The 15,394-nt window shown below is 33.5% G+C and overlaps 1 protein-coding gene and 1 pseudogene across 4 annotated transcripts in view; both read left to right on the top strand.

Moving 5' to 3' along the window:
* Positions 1-15,394, top strand: part of Znf407 (zinc finger protein 407) — a 517,696-nt gene that overhangs the window by 54,190 nt on the left and 448,112 nt on the right. The window lies entirely within an intron of this gene.
* LOC147830016 (U4 spliceosomal RNA) lies at positions 2,237-2,352 on the top strand (annotated as a pseudogene).

Raw genomic sequence — 15,394 nt, 5'->3', positions numbered from 1 at the left:
TCCATGCATTATGTTCTATGTGTAGATTTTGTAGAATTCACTGAACTTGGTTTGAGTGTATGTCATTTTGTGGGACCAGAGTAAGCCTATCAAGATAGCCATACTTGATTGTGGTAAGGAAATGTATATTGTAGTTCTTTTGGATATATAGCTTTCCAGTCAAATTATCTGGTTGCTTTGAAATTATTTTAAAATTGCTTTGAAATTGTTTTGAAATTTCTCTGAAATTTTTTCTTAGCTATTATAGATTATGTTATAAATAATGCTCTTGTTGATTATAGCTATTATAGCTTATGCTGTTTTAGTTGCAGTAATTTCAAGTTGAATCACTTTAAAAGTTTAGGAATCATTCTGTTTTCTATACATTGAGTAAAAGAAGAAAACTGTATTATACACCTGCCATGTGCCAAATGAAGTTGGTAATTTATGATTAAATGAGTGGAAAATAATGGACCGTTTTATATTTTTGGTTTTTCGTGGTTAAGAGTTTTTTCATTTATGTACATTAATATATTTGCAGAACTGTTGGGAAATATTTCTTATCATAAAATTTGAATCTGTTTTGGACTCAAAAACTTAGTATTGGGAGAGTGGGCTTTAGAAAGTAAATATATTTTCTCATATATTGTTTTTGGGTTTTTTTTTGGTACCAGGGATTGAACTCTGGTCCTTGCACTTATTTCCTCATATATTGATTCACAGTGATGCAACTTTAGCAATACCTTTTTATAGAATAGTGATATTACAGTCTGGTAGGTTAAAAAAGCTCTTACTCATCCATACATTATATATGTGTAAAATGTCAAGGTATTATCAAACTAACACAATGATATATACTAAGTACTTTCCTAGGATAACTTATTTAAATATTCTATGATAATTGAAAGAACACAACAATTTTAACTTTTTTTTATTAAAGAAAAGGCATTTGTAATGTTGGCTTATGTTTTTTCATAAGTGCACTAATACTGTGTTCATTAGATTCTTTGATGAAATTTATATCTGCTGATATAAACAGTGATCAATTACTGACTTTTTTTTTTTTGGTACTGGGGAATCGAACGCCGGTCTTTGCGCTTGCGCAGCAGGCGGCGAAACCACTGAGCTAAATCCCCGGCCCAATTACTGACTTTTAGGTATCAGTAATTCAAATAGTTCTTCATTAGCAATAAATGACATTAAGCCACTGCATAGCAGTGATTATCTTATGGTTTGATAATTCAAGGAGTAATTCTGATGTGGATCATTTATATTTGATAAAAAAATTGGTAGTAGAATATTAGCCTTTTTATATTAAAGGATTATTTGAGGACATGAAAAATACAGTATAAAATTTTTTTCTTGCCAATGAAGAATGACCTGATTTACCAATAGGTACAGTTTGTGTTGTAAGTCTTCCCTCTACTTTGATCATGCTAAGAAATTTATCATTCCAGTAAATATGGTAACAACTTTGGCATTTAAATAGAGTTATTATTTTGAATCTTTTCTGCAACAAAAATAAAGGCTATAGTTTGGCCAGTCTTTTTTTCCCATCATTTTTAGTTTTTTTTGTTTAATTTTTTTGAAGATCCTTTCAGTGCCAAACTAAGTAAAATATAGTGGAAAAACTGTAATTATTCATCTAGCTTATAATTTGGTGACCACAGACACTTGCTGGATATTTAACTTAAAACTTATAATACTGGTTTTAGAATTTGTATAGCTACATGATTTAAGAAGCAAAGGTGTGGGAAAAATGCAGTAATTGTCTAAGAAAGTCTCTTAGTGGCAGGAAACTATAAATAAAAACTTATATTAAAAATAACATTACACTACTAAATTATGGGTATGAGACTGTGAGGCTGATGTAATAAATTTTGTCTTAAGTCTAGAATTGTTTATTTTTCTGGTGCACTAAGGATAAGAAAATACTGGTTTCTTAGTGAGAAAGATGATATTTAACATTTGCTTTAACTGTTCATTTCCAGTAGATGGCTACAGTTCACTACCAAATTGCACTTATAATAGATTTTTTACAGTAACTAAATCAGAAGATGAAGGTTGAATTACTATAAATGAGTTGCCCTGTACATTTTTCTTATTTCATGTGCTTAGTCAACTACCATCATTATTTTTTTAAAGAACAAATTTTAAAAATGACCAAAAAGTATTTTTACTTTTGTCTCTTTGATCAGTATATAGTAATGACATTATTTATTGTTTCATTCCATATTACTTTCTTTAAAAAATTCTGAGCTTTGTGCAATGGCAGTATCATAGCCAGTGATATTTATCCAAGGTATGATTGTTGCTAATTGAAAAATTCTTTACTGTGCAGGGAAGACTAATAATAATAATTATTAAATTATATAAAAATTCCATTATAAGAATATTTGCATTTGTAAATTCAGTCATTTTATTCATTTTAGCTTTTAAGTTGTAGCACTTTGAGGGTTTTATCACTTGTGTTGTCTAGGTTTACTGACCTTAAGTATTATTTCAAATGCAACATATGCACATGCACATAATATAATTTTTATTTATTTATTTTTTAAAATTAGTTTTATTGGTACATTTTAGGTGTACAATATAATGACATACATCATTGGAAATTTGCACCTTTACATAATCTCTCTTGATTCTTATTTCTTCCCCATTCCCCTGCCCTACCTTCAACCCCTCCATCCCTCCCTATTTACAAAGACTTTGTTTCCTTTTTTTCATTTTCTCATATTAATTCCATTCCCTTCTTTCCTTTCCCCTACCCTTCCCACTTCCCGGTCCCCTTTGCCCTTTTTCTTCCTATTTCACATCATCTATTATACCTTTTAGTCTTTATTTACACTTATAAATTTTATTAATCTGGGTCTGCATCTAAATATTTTAGAATTTAAGTTAAAATTATGTATGTTCAAACTTACTATTCATAAAAATATCAGTTTATGAAATATTTAAAATTTGCTCAGCAGTTAGACATATATCTGACTATAGAAGTATCTTGTGTGTGTAGCATTGAGATAAGTATCACGATTGACTTTTTACCCTCCTCCATAAATATAACAATGTGATATCTTAATGATCCTGAATTTAATGTGTTTGTAGGGGTTTCAGATGCAACAAAAAGTTTTGGAAAAGTAGACTTCTCCCTCCCCTCCTCAGGACTGCTGTGTGATTTGTCTGTCTTCTTTCAGTGATAACTTGTTTTTCTTTATTTGAGGTGTGTATGTGTGTGCATGCTTGCTTGTGCCTGCATGGGTTCATTTATATAGCTGATGTGATATTTATGTCCTGAAGGTATTGAGTGAATCTAGCACTTTGAAGTTTTATTTTACAAATTAAAACATCAGTTTTGTGTGATATTATAAGACTGCAATTGTAGACAGTTTTTAAATCAACTGCCAATATACTGAGTACAACTGCTAAATCTATTATTAATAAGCATTTTCATTATCCATACAAATTATAAAATAATGCTAAGGTTCTGGGAGAATTTTGTTTTTACATTTAAAGTTTGTATATAAATTTTACATTCTTTTCTGGAAGTCAAATTATTTTTGTATTTTTAATTGCTGCTACTGTGTGTTTATCGTATTAGAAGCAGATGTAGAAATGGGACATAATTTTGCTTAATTAGAAGAAATTTCATTCGTGCATTTGTTAAGGGATAGTTGGAATATTCATAGGAGTCTGAATCAAACACAACTTCAGGTAGGTTACTTTATATAAAAATAATTGATTTATTTTTCTGTCTGTACTGAAATTTTGTATTAATGTGAGGGATGTTTTTTGGTACACAGTTCATTTTGGGGGGGCATGTATGTTAGTACTCATTTACCTACATATATTTGTACATAAACAAGAATTGTCCTCGAAGACCTTAGTGGACAAAGGATATTTGACCCCACCTTGAGACCATGCAATGTAAGTTTACAAAAGGATCAAGGAACACAGATTTTAATAATGCAAACAATATTAGTCCTGTCCCCTCTGGCATCATGAACCTGGACATCCTGATTGTATACTTTGATTCCTAAACCGTGGAGATCTATGAGATGCCCCAGGGAGCACCTGGCTGAGCTGAGAACATTTCAGTGATTACAAGGATGGTGCCTGGAGGGCAATTAAGGGGCAGGGCGGGAGACAGGCAGTAATGAGTCCCTGCAGCACCCTAATGAACCACAGAAAGGGAAGGAGAGGATTAGGCAATAAATGTAGCTGAGTGAGGAAGATTATTGAGTAATGTGTAATTATTTACTAAGAATATGATTTTTTGTAATAATTTGATATATATATAAAATCTGGGGCAGATTTATATATCTTGCCACTTAACATATTTAACATTAGTTTAGATGAATTTATATTTTATTAATAAAAGCCGCTGATGTTTTTCTATGCTTCTTTCTACTGTGTTGAATTTTGATTTAAATGTTACACTTGCTTTGAGTGTACTTATTTTAATCACTATCGAGTTTGTAGGTGTCCTTTTCTTTTAGTATTTATACTAATTTCATTCAAGTGAACTAGCTTTTTAAAAAATGCCTGTAGACTTCCTATTTATTATATTTCTAAGTTAATATTTGTAACAGAAAGCAGACTTTTTTGATCTAGTTTAAGCCTGTGAAAGCTATAAATTTAAGGGAATGTCTTAAAATATATCTCCTTGTGTATAATTACATAAAAAAGACTGTAGCAGGAGAATGTTTTATACCATATGTAATTTACACAGAAGCCTTCAGTTGATTTAAATTCAGTCTAGTTTCACTGTTGATTTCTTTTTGTTTTTTCTTAAGAACACATTAATAGTGTAATACATATTTCTGTTTGATTCTTGTTTGTCCACTTATGTTATTGTGGAGGGGAAAAAAACAGTGAAAAGGGAACCTGCTATGAGCATGAATTTGAATAACCTGGTTACTTAACTATAGTCTCCTTTAGTCTAGGTGTCATACACAAGTGTTAATTTATGAGTTTTCCTGCTTCATTGATCTTTGCTATAGTGTGTGCACAGCTATACAAGGCTCTGAGAGACAACTAACTGGCTGGGAAGTGTTCAGCTACATGTACACTTTGGTTCTTGGGTCTCTTCTCCTATTGTCTGAGTCACTTCTCACAACTGCAGCAGTCTCTTTACACTGTGCTTGTTTCACAGTTCCAGAAATACTGTGGGCCACTTGGGGATCCTGCAGTACTGTCTCTTGTTGACCACCAGGCGGAGTCAAGGAGTGTCCCTAGAATTCCTCACCCACCTTACTCTCTTTTTCTTCTGTCTCCTTTTGGACTTCCTTTCCAGTTACCTAGTCCCTTTCATCTCATTCTTCTTCCTTTTCTCTCTAATTTTCTTTTCTTCCTCTCGCTCTGTCCTTTCTCATCTTTTCCTCTTCTTTGTGTGGAACTGAAAGTACTATTGTAACCTTACTTCCTATTACAATTGTACATCACTACAATATGTGCAGCAGTTTGTCCGTATTTTTAAAGTTGTTTAGTCACTGTCATCTTCCTACCGATAACTGCTATTTTCATACTTAGAGGATGGCAAGACTTTACAGTTCTAATGAGTAAATGACTCTTGGAGGAGGTGTTACCATGTAGGTGACTACTGGGTTATGTTTAAAATAATAGAAAGAAAAACTGTGATGTATAAAATACCCACTGATTATCAGAAATGATTCTGTAAAAATATCTCTAAAACCTATTTCAACCTACTTTTGTTTTAATTAGAGCAACTCTGAGGTTGTGAATATTCTTGAATTGTGTTCTTCCTATTAAAATATATTTAGAGATGACTGGGTTTATGTTGCATGATTATTTGCTTGGAGTGTTCTCATAAAAAAAAGAGATGTTTATTCAACTATGATAGTCTCTAAATTTAGCTTAAGCATCCATAAATAAAGATTTTATCTTTCTCTAATGAACAACTGTTAGCGTGTAGCATTTTAAAACACTATATGTATATGTTTTTCAAATTGTATAGTAAAATATGTTATACATATGATACATTTTCACTTATATCCATCTAGGGAACTTCGAGTGCATATTAGTATCCCTCCAACCCCCAATTTGCCTTCTCTGGGTATTTGAATACCATGAATTTTTTAAATAGATAAATTAGATTGAGAACTTAATACTGTTGTATTTTAAGCATTTCAGATTTTATATATAAATACATCATTGTAGTTTAGATATTTTGGTAAAGATTATATTCAAAAATTTTCTTTTTATCCTCAAAACTTTTATGTTTTGTAAATAAACCGGTTTCATTGTTAATTGAAAAAGCTTGATATATGTGGAGTTGATTAAATAACATATAGGATACTAGTTATTATATAATCAACTTACATAAGGGTGTAACTTTCTAAAATTGATAAAATTATACAAAAGATATGTTTTTTTTTTAATTTATAAATTATTGATAACAATTTTATTTAGCTCAAATTTTTGGCTGTATTTTTGTATGGCTAAATATGTATTGTAAGAAATTTATGTAATTGAAATGTAAATCCTGACAGTAGTTATAAGAGCTATGGCTGATGGTTGAGCTTGAGAAACAGGTAAAACATTTGTGAATCTTTTAATGATTATATTCCCTGATAGCTTTCAGAAGAAAGGACATAATTTGTGATGACTTCAATAAAAAGACAACAGCCACAAAACTTTTTGAGTTAGTTGCAAAGTAAATGGGGCAGGTTTTGCATTTTGAACAGAAATGTTAGGAACTGTGATTGAATTTGTCGTGAAAGTGTGTCACTATTAATAAAAGTATTTAGGTACAAGTATACTGGGCTTTGTAGCCTTTTTAAGGTTAAGGGTTGGCTAACGTGAAAAGTCCCTTCCATGCATTTCGTAGTATACAGAAAATGACAAATATATTTCTATGCATTTTGGATTATTATGCTATTTCTTATTTCAAACCTTTTTTGTCAGGACACCAGGCAAAACAATGATGCTTTGAGGACGTAATTAAAGATATTGTTCAAAGAACAACTTTCTGCATATTTGAATTATTACTGTCATCAAAATCATACAAATATGGAAATATGATTGCCAGAAGCACATAAATCAATGATCAGCATGGCCTCAAAATCCAATAAATATGTAGAGTTAAATACTTTAAAATGCAAATGGCATCTTATGATTTGCATATGGTAGAATTTAAAGGAAATTTGTTGCTTAACAACCTCTAAGGTACCAGTTAGGGCTGTGGGTAAACATAGATTTTTTTATTCATCATTGGTCAAGTTGCAAGATTTGATAAATGATGGGAGACTGCTTTCCTTGGTTAAAATGACTGCAATCTTTACTGAATCCTAAAACTGCCTTGAAGTCATCTGAATAATTAAGAGTTAATTATTCTTCATCCATCTAGATCAGAAAAGGACAGATTTAGGGAAGGAATTTATAATTTTTGCCTCACGTCCTGTCATGTCGTAATGTGATAAACTAAACTGACTCCAGATAATATCTAGTGACCTTATAGTAATTATGCCTCACAAAACATTTTTGTTGCAGTTTTTTAATTGCTTACATTGATTCTAGAAACTACATATTAACAGACTTATAAGTTTAATTGTTTCCAAAGAAAGCAATATAAAATTCATGTTCTATTACTATTATGTTTTAAGTTCATCACTCTGGATGCACACGAATACAACAAACAAGTTTCCATGTGTTTTAGAAATAGCAAGCAGTGACTCCTAAAATATTACTAGAGGAATATAGATACTCTGGGAAATTTATTTTAAGAAATTATGTTGAAAAGGCAATGAGTCTTCACCTATTTTAATTTGAAATACTAAGACAATAAATCCACTTAAATAGCTTAATATTCTTATAATTAATATAATGATGGAGCAGACAATTGTGGGGATTTATCAATAGTTCATATTAAGAGACTGAAAAAGGCAATTGAAAGTTAAATAAAGTGCCTTGTGTCTATTATAAGCAAATGTCATGGAATTCACATGAAAATCCAGTATCTGCTTAGTGAGTTTTGTATAAAACGATTTTCTTTGAGATAGAGTGTTTTGTGAATGTTTACTGATCACAAGAAGAATTGTAATAAAGAAATCAATATGCATGATTCTTTTCCATGTAGTACAACAGGGTTACACTGTTAGGTTAAATACAGGCAGCATTCCTTTTCAGAAAATCAATTTGCTGTATAGCCTGCAACAGCCAGTCTTTCTGCACAGAGTCATTTTATGTTGTACACACAGTAAATTCTGTATTGGCATCTTCAAATAGTATTGACTTCTAAAAGGCTCTAAGCTTAGTAGCATGACTTTAGGAAGAAAGGCCAAGTCCCTTAATAAAATAATCAAAAATTCTACACTTATTTATTTTTAATATTGAGTCAAAAACTAAGCATTTTTAAAAATAATTTTTAATTTTTTATATTTTAGTAGAAATACCAAATATGATTTTAGTGGGAAATATAATTTGTTATATTCATTACCTATATCTGTTTACAGTCTAAGTGTCTACATTCTCAAGTTATTGGCATTTTTCAAAATTACAGTTTTTAAGCTAAGCAGCAGTTGATGCTTATTTTGAAAAGTTGGAGAAAATTTGAAAAGATGAGATTATTTTATGGTGTATTTGTCACCTGCCTCCATTTCACACAGCCCAGCACAGGAGAAACAAAAATCTATGTTAGAGAAAAGTTTACTAAATATTCAAAGCTACTGAGCTCTATATCATTGTTACTAAGGCACATATTGTGTGAAACATGTTTTATTTTTAGAACTTTTTATTTCTCACACTAAATTTTGCTCTTAAAATGTTCCAGCCATTTTTGATATAGCTGTTTAATTTAAAAGAACAACCCTACTCTTAATGGTTATATTTTTTTGAAGTAGTTGTTGATGGATCCTGATTCTTTTATTCTGTCAGCCCAGCTGTAGTACATTAGAGTATACTCTGGTCTTGCTTGTATGTGTGTTAGGAAGTATGCATGTTTAAATCATAAAAATAGGATTTTTTTCCCCCTCAGTGTGATTCCTGGGATACAGCAAAGCGTTATGCCATTTAGTCTTTGCAATCTTGTGAGGTACATTTGTTGTTTTGATTCCTATTTATTCACTGATTTTATAAAACCTTTCCTATTTGCTGCATGAATTTCACTGCTTTCTTTTTGTTGTTGCTGTTAATGAATATACACATTAGATTACACCTGAGAAAGGGCTTTTATTTGTTAAATTATACCACAGTTTTCCAATGGAAGGATGAAGTCTTTAGGAGTATAAAATAAGTAGACTAATGATGATAACTGTATCTTAATTATTTTATTATTATCATGCTACCACTTATACATGAAATCTGTATAATACAAGAGCTGACTACTATCTGAAATGCTTTTTGAGCACAACATTAGGTTTGGAAAGGTTCATAAGTATAAGAAGAAATAAGTAGGTTTTGGTTAGGTTGTACATTTATCCATGCTTAAGTGTTTAGAGATGCCTATGACATTTTAAAAATAAATCATCACTTATAAAATGAGTTTACTTTTTGAGAAAAACATTCTTGTAATAGGAACAAAATTAATCCAAATAGTAGTATAAACTAAGCCAGGCATAGCAGCAGACAAAAAAAATGCATTCAACCAGTAGGATCATGGATTTGTTTGATTCAGATAATTGAAAGTGTTTCATACTATTATTGCAACTTGAAGGCTTGTTTAAGTGTCTAACTGTCAGTCACTCTGGAAGGTGAAAAGTATTCAGTTGTCACTCTGTCAGTCAATAGAGATGAGAACTGTCTGCCTAATGGATTTCTTTACATAGATGTCTGCATGGAGGTAGAAGTAAAATCAATGTGTTGTCATGTGTGAGTATGCTGCATCAAACTGCCAGGTGAATTGCATCTGTATTTCTGTAACATCCACATTCTTGTATTGTTTGTGGAAGGCAGAGGGAAACTCTGCACAGGTAGTGAGATGCATAGGTAGAAACATGCATTTGGTGAAAGGATTTTTTGAAGTCATTTGTGTCCATGAAGGCATGCATTTTTATCTTAATCCATTTTACTTAAGTTGAAATGAATGAAGAACCCCATGTAATAAGGTTATATATTTTAGATACAAATTGGGCTGGTGCAGCTCTTCAAAGACTTTGTAATTGCACAGACAGGTCATATGTCAGAACCCAGTTTTTGGAACCTGAATCAGGTTACTTACTGCATATATCCAATGAGTAATATTTAACAATCATCACCATAGTTTCTTAAAGGGAAGGACTTTTTATGCACTAAATCACTTCACACTTGAACTATTTTTAATATAATCGTTAATGAATTGAATAGCCTAAAAAAGCCTGGTTTTGATAATCGTTTCTTTTCTTCTGTTGTCCTTCACCTTTTTATCATAACTTTCAGCATTTATTACCTTCTCCTGCAGATAAGAGTTTGCAGGTTGCCAGTCATGAAGTCCTAACATGTTAGGTTTTTCAGAGTACATGTGTGTGTTGCTCCTTAGCACAAGACAATAGGAATATTGCCCTGTTCATAGAAAGTAGACAGGTTGATTGGATGTATAATCTCAGTTTTAACATGGTAAGATCCAGAGATCTGTGGTTATTTCACCTACGTTGAAATCCAGGTTCACCTGTTTAATGTTCTTATAAGATCTTAGGCACTTTATTTTACATGTTTTAGCATTACTATTCTTTGTAATATAAAGGTAGTTTCAGAGAATGAATGACGTAGGATATAGAATTATCTAGCAAAAAACTAAACAAATAATAAATGAGGGCTTTTCCTTGTACATTTCTATCATTTTTACTCTGTGTCTAGATTAGTTTGGTCATGCAGAGCAGAAACATTGATGTGTACTATAGCTTTAATATTTTAAGTTTATTTTTGCTTACCTACTAGGTGTGTGGAGCTAGTCCAGAGCTGGCCTGGCACTTAGTGTTATGAGATCCAGGTATCTGTGTTTTTGCCTCACTGGCTTCAGAGCAGGGCCTGCATTCTGTAGGACCCATCATGGTTCAAGATAGCTGCTGGGATGCCAGCTACTGTATCTGTGTTCTTGGCTGCGAGCATAGTGGGAAAAGGTCACCTTCTTCCTTGCAAAAAGGCAGTCTGAAAGTCCCCTACAATTCTTTGGTTTCAGTCACTGACTAGATGGTAGTGCAAGTGGAAGTGGTGAAGAGAAATGTGTTTTGGCTGGTCACATTGTCCATGTTTTCACTTACTAGAAAAGGAGAGAATCAGCATTGGGAGGCAAATTTTAGTCTTTACCATCTTACTAATGTAATATTAACTTGAATTTTTATGTGATTTCTGTATATAATGTTTACACACCTAATATCTGTGTACTGTGTAGAGAAAAATAACCTGGTACCTGTATACTTGCTGCTCAGTTTGGGAACTACACATTGAGTTCCACAGAAGCCGTCATGTACCCTTCTCTAGGCTCATTTTTCTTTCTTCACTCACTTGTAACCTTTGTGTACCTTACTTGTTAACATCAATTTAGTTTTCTTAACAGTTCAACCATTTAGGCATATGTTCCTAACATACAATGTTATTTAGTTAGCTTTGAAAATCTGAGTAGCAAGCATATACCTAAATATGTAAGAAAAGGGCCATATTGCTTCTGGTAGAGGAAGGCTTGCAGGAGAAAATAAGTTGAGTTTCTGGTTTTAATGGGGCTTTAGCTTTCATCAGAACAGAAGACCATGCAGATGTGGTTCTGGGCACAAACCTAAGTTATGAAGTGTTCTTCAGTGTTTGTTTGGGGTGCTCTGGTTGGCAGCACTGCCATGTGGATGAAGCACTGGATGTGCAGTTGAAACACAGTTTGAGTGTGTGGTGCTGTTTTTCTCTGTTTCCAGACTCACCATCTACTACAGGGGAGGTCCAAACAGAATCTTTCTGTGGGTAAGGTAAATGTCTTTAGTTTCTTCAGGCAGCAGGATGTGGTGAGAAAGCAGGACACATAGTTGGGACAAGCCAGGTCCAACTAAGGATCTGGTGCCCTATACCTGGGCACCCTGTGCTCAATTAATTAGGATGATAGAGTAACAGTGGGACTTGTGGTGATGAAAAGTCTTAGCCTGTATCTTAGTCATCGCTTCCATGTAGAGTTAGTTGCCTTCTGAGTTTGAATCATAGCTCTTATTCTGGCTGTCTTGTCTCCTGTCACTCATGTGTTTCATTTCTTGGCTTACCTCCTTTCAATGGAACTCTTCCTTCAGTAACTTTTGAGAGCTAGCATGTTTGAAATGCCTTTGTTCTATTTCCAAAGTTGATTGATAATTTGTCTAATGTATTAGTTACTTAGTTATCTCATGCTGCATTAAGAACTACCATAAATTTAGCAGCTTGAAGGTACTCTTAGTTCTTTAAGTTAGAAATGTGGGCATAGTTGCAAGAGTACACATACTTGGGGCCTCAAGTGTGAAGAATGTATTATGAATGTAGAGTATCATTTCCTTCCCCCAGAGTTCATGTTTCTGTTATTGAGGGTGACTATATGTTGGGCTTCCCAACTTGTCCTACTTTATCCATTGTATCTTACCATTTTGATGATTTTCATTGATGCTTCATGGGCTTCTCTTTGCACCATATCTGCTTTTTCCACTTGAGAAGTTCAGCTTCTCACTACACCCTGTGCATATGTCCACTCTGTGGCTTGTGTCTGTGATCTTTTTCTCTTTCTGTTGCATACTACCTGGTTTCCAGACTGTTGGCTGCTTGACCAGTGGTTTTACCATGCCAGTGTTTTACTGATAAAATTAAAGTGGTTTCTTTTGTGTATTTTGCAAAGTCTAACATATTCTGCCAATTGTAATTGACCCTCTAGTTTTCTGTAGCACAGTTAGATTTAATGACAAAGTGAAAATCGTAGCCAGTCAGCTAATTTCCAAGTACAGACTTTAATGATGAACGGCTCACAATAGCAGTAACAACAGTAGTAGCTGTTACTTTCATTGAGCATTTCTTTCTTTTTTTTTTTTTCTTAAAAAAAAACAAACTTCAACTTTATTGGCAGGCAAACAAATTTAAAGTGTAACAATCTGAGAACAAAAAAGGGACATTTTAAAATTTTAACAGCTAAAGACAAGTTTGTGATAAAAGGTCTATAGTGAGAAAATATATATATTTAAAAGCTATAAGTAAAAGAGATACAATTTTGATATAAAAATTTTTGTCTGTTTATCTTGTTAAAAAGATAAAAAAAATACAAAACCAGAAGGCCTAGGTGTGTCAAAAGATGCACGAAAGTGATTTATCAAAAAATATGTATGTTTGTTGGTTTCAAGTATATTATAAAAAGTTTAAATATGTTTACATTAGTTGTCATCAAAGAGTTAAATTCTAAATATGTTACTATAATATGTGTACAATGGGTCATCTTCAAAGGGTTTAAGAGTCAACAGGTTACAATATGACCTGCTTTATAGTGAGTTAGAAAAAAAAACAACTGTTGGAAAAAGACACAAATATATCAGACCAAGGTGCGATATTTGAGATTTGACTTTAAAAAGGATTAAAAAAAGAGGCTTGGTCCAGAGAAAATGGTCATTTGTTCTCTGCCAAGACCCCTCCAAAATGCTTCAATTGTTTGATTCCATCTTTGCTATCCATTGTCCTAATTGGGAAGACTGTGAAAAACTTTGTAGAACTTTGTTAACCTCTAAAATATACAGAGAGTTTTAGGAAAAATTAATTAAAAAGTTAATGTCACTAGAATACCGGGTGCTATGCAGAGTCCAGATGCTTGATGTGAACAGCAATTCCCAGTAAATGTGTTGCCCAATTGAGATCCCAGTACCCAAGCAGGACAGGAAAACTTGAGAAATTATCAGACGGCCCTTTTACCAGGAATGCGGGCTGCAAGTAGAAGGCCTACAAATATGATTAAAATGCTAGAAACACAGCAGAAGCCCAATGAGAGCCCTGAGAGATTTTATGAGTAGCTCTGTAAAGTTTATAGAATGTATACACCTTTTGATCCTACTGTTCCTGAAAACCATCAGCTAATTAATACAACTTTTGTAACCCAGTCAGCACCAGTCATTAGAAGGAAAATCCAAAGGCAGGAGACTTGGGAAGGCATGAATATAACGCAATTGTATATTAAAAAAAAATGTATATATACATATATAAAACGCAATTGTTGCAATTAGCTGGGAAAATGTATGTAAATAGAGAGACAATGAAAGAGAAAGAGAGCCAGGAAGAAAGATAGCAGTAGCTATGGGAGCCAAGGAAGAGAAGGAAAAAGAAAGACAAGGCTTAAGGAAAAGAAAAAGCAGGACTTGAAGGAAAGGAAGGATACTGGCACATTGTTGCCTGTGATGAGGACAGTGACTGACACAGACCGGGCTCAATGCAGCTAGGCCCCCATGAGCCCATGGTAGATATATTGATAGGGGGCCAAACTACGTCCTTAATGGTGGAGAGTGGCACAGAACATTCAGTGTTAACAGCTCCAGTTGCCCCTCTGAGCAGAGAGTGCATCCAAGTGATTAGTGCCACTGGAATTTCAGAAAAGCGCCAGTTTTGCTATGAAAGGACTTGTGAAATTGGAGGACATAAAGTGAAGCCCGAATTGGAATTAAATCCCATATCATGAGATTAAAGGACTTGGGACTTATTAGAGAACGTATGTCACCTTGGAACACCCCTTTGCTGCCTGCTCAGAAACCCGATGGAGACTATAGGCCAGTGCAGGATCTATGGGCTGTAAATGACAGAACAGTAATGCTGCACCCAGTGGTCCCTAACCCCTATGTTTTGTTGGGTCTGATACCTCCAGAAACAGCATGGTTTACTTGTTTGGATTTAAAAAATGCCTTCTTTTGCCTTCTCATCACTCCCCTCAGTCAACCCATCTTTGCATTTGAATGGGAAGACTGGAGTGATGGGAAAAAGACTCAGTTTACTTGGACTAGATTGCCACAGGGACTTAAAACTCACCCATGCTTTTTGGGGAAGCCCTAGTCAAGGACTTGCTTGCCTTCCCTGCAGAACAATATAGCTGTGTCCTATTGCAGTATGTGGCTGACTTACTGTTATGCAGCTCAACCCAAGAATGTGCTGGGAAGGCACCAAAAAAAAAGTTGTTGCTGCACTTACAAGAAAACTGGATATAAGGTATCATGGGGAAAAGCCCAGATTTGTGTACAGCATGTTAAATATTTAGGATTTCAAATAACACAGGGCATGCGTTGCCTAGGAAATAAAAAACAGGTTATTAGTGCCATCCCTATACCCCAAACAAAGAAACAGCTGAGAAGGTTTCTTGGGGCAGTAGGCTTCTGTAAAATTTGGATTCCGGGTTTTACAGAAGTCTCTAAACTCCTTTATGAAGCCCTAAAGGGACAAGGGGAGAATCATCTGCATTGGACTGTAAAACAGGAGGAAGCTTTAAAAAAAAATTTTTTTAAATTGACTTAGGCAGCCACCC

The sequence above is a fragment of the Heterocephalus glaber genome, unplaced genomic scaffold (assembly GCF_053883595.1).
Source record: "Heterocephalus glaber isolate CG9 unplaced genomic scaffold, H.glaber_assembly_v1.0 deba00000331, whole genome shotgun sequence".
Taxonomy (NCBI): Eukaryota; Metazoa; Chordata; class Mammalia; order Rodentia; family Bathyergidae; genus Heterocephalus; species Heterocephalus glaber.
This window is presented reverse-complemented; position numbering and strand designations above follow the sequence as displayed.